At 33.5% G+C, this 2,353-nt stretch overlaps 1 pseudogene; it reads left to right on the top strand.

Moving 5' to 3' along the window:
• Positions 1–696: 696 nt before the first annotated feature.
• LOC120068926 lies at positions 697–1,463 on the top strand (annotated as a pseudogene).
• The last annotated feature ends 890 nt before the right edge of the window (positions 1,464–2,353 follow it).

Here is a 2,353-nt window from a genome sequence, read left to right as displayed (position 1 = left end):
TATCTTTTTATTGAATTTTTTTAGTTCTTTTTAAGATAAAAAATCATATACAGTTACAATAAATAATTCTTGGACTGGCCGCGTAAATTCTGATTTGATCCAGATATTCAATCTCGCTGCTGAGATGCTCAATTGACTCATTAACCTTGATAGGAAGATGGCTTATTCAATAATTCGTGCATAAAGATAAAGAACTTTGATGAGAAAATAATTGAAGGTTATGAAATTTTTTAACACAATAATCTTGAATTTGTTATGATACCATATTAATTAGCTATCCAAATGTTTAAGATTTTATTTTAATTTCTCTTTAATCTCAATTCATTTAACCATAAACAAGGGATTTGCATACAAATGGCAATAAGATTCTAGATTTAGATTCATATCAATATATATTCGCCGGCCGCCATGTATGAAGTTTATAAAATGAATAGGGGGATTGGATTTATATGTTACCATTAATTTCAAAACATATTATATATTTATATATAATGGACGGCCAAATTAATTATTAGACTCCTTCAAATTCATCCACCTAAATTCTCCTTCATCCATCTTAAATTCTCTCTCTATAAAAATGAAGGTTTTTGATTCTCATTTACAAACTCAACATCAAAACTTTTAAATTCTCTCTTGCAAAACCGAGATCATATAAAATTACATCCTTCTAGATCCCTCAACATTTCTTCATTGGTCATGGCATCCAAATCTATCATTTTTGGACTTCTCGTCGTAATGTGCGTCGGTGTCGTTTTCGCATCTGATTCCAATCCTCTCCAAGATTTTTGCGTTGCAGATCTAAACATATGGGTAAATATATAAATAATATTCACCATATTTAATCTTTTAGTCGAGAACATATGTCTGCATTTAAATTAACTTAATGTTTGTTTATGAATTTGTAGTGAAAGTGATGGAGTTGTATGTAAGATCCCAAGATGTGACAGCTAGTGATTTTCTCTTTAGTGGGCTTAACAAGTAGGGAACACATCAAATCCAGTTGGGTCTCGAGTGAGCGCGGTGAATGGTACTTCAAATTCCAGGCCTCAACACTCTCGGCATCTCTTTAGCACGTGTCCGACTACGCGCCATGGGGTATCAACCCACCACTACTCACCCGCGATGCCACTGAGATCTTGACCGTCCTCGAAGGAACCCTTCTTGTTGGTTTGGTAACCTCTAACACCGAGAATCGTCTTTTCACAAAAGGTTGCTTCAGAAGGGTGATGTGTTTGTTTTTCCCATTGGTCTCATTCACTTCCAACAGAAATATCGGCGCATGGACCCGGTGGTTGCTCTTCCGCTCTCAGTAGCCAGAACCCAGGAGTTATTACCATTGCTAATGCTGTGTTTGGATCAAAGCCCGACATCTCAAAGTGATATTCTTGCAAAGGGCTTTCCAAAACTGATAAATCCATTATCGCTGGATATTCAAGCCAAGTTTCTAGAAGTCATTGGTTTAGGTTTACAATTATTACTTTTATGTTTGAGTTTGTCTTGTATGTGATGAAATCTTCGATTCTTTATTTTTTGGATGTGTGTTCCTTTTGATTGTATTCGTTTTGAGAGTCGTTGATTTGTTTAACAATTAGCTGTAATTAATTGATTCGAATTGGGGTGTCTTTAACTTTAATGCACCATTTACTTTTCAATTATTGATCATTATTATGAATATTATAATAATAAATAGATGCCCATTGCTTAGTGTCCCAAAGCCATGTGTCACTCTTCATATTGTCCATGTGTCCTTGTAATTATTCAGGCTTGGTGTCTATGTAAGTCCACAACCTACTGACATTTTGTGGATCTTAAAATCACACATACATTAATGAGAATTCCACTTCCACTAATTTTCATATTATCCAATTTTATAATTTTAGTTATTTTATGTTTTTAGTTATTTTATTTTATATATCTAATATTATTATATAATATATTATTATATTTTATTTTATCTATATCCGTGTTCCTGTTCTGCTCCTAAATTCAAAACACGTATTAGCATGAGCTTTTGTCGTTTCTCCGCTAAAGGTAGGTCTAGAGTGTTGCCATGACAAACCTTACAATTAGAATTCACAGCCCTTGATATTAATAGCAATATTATTTGTCATGGGTGCTCGATGCCGAAATTCACCTGAATGCTATAAACTTGGGAGAAACAATTAAGAAGAAAATATGACATCCAGTCAGGGCAAAGCAAAAGCTATGATTTTCTTCATCATCATCTTCCACAGGGTTTGAAAATGGAGTACCTTACAATAAAAGATGCCCATACTCTTATGGAAAATTTGAAGAGAAGATATGATTATATAAAAAAAAGTTATTCTTCCTATTATGAGTGGATGCACTTAGA

The sequence above is a fragment of the Benincasa hispida genome, unplaced genomic scaffold, assembly GCF_009727055.1.
Source record: "Benincasa hispida cultivar B227 unplaced genomic scaffold, ASM972705v1 Contig1476, whole genome shotgun sequence".
In the NCBI taxonomy this organism is placed as follows: domain Eukaryota; kingdom Viridiplantae; phylum Streptophyta; class Magnoliopsida; order Cucurbitales; family Cucurbitaceae; genus Benincasa; species Benincasa hispida.
This window is presented reverse-complemented; position numbering and strand designations above follow the sequence as displayed.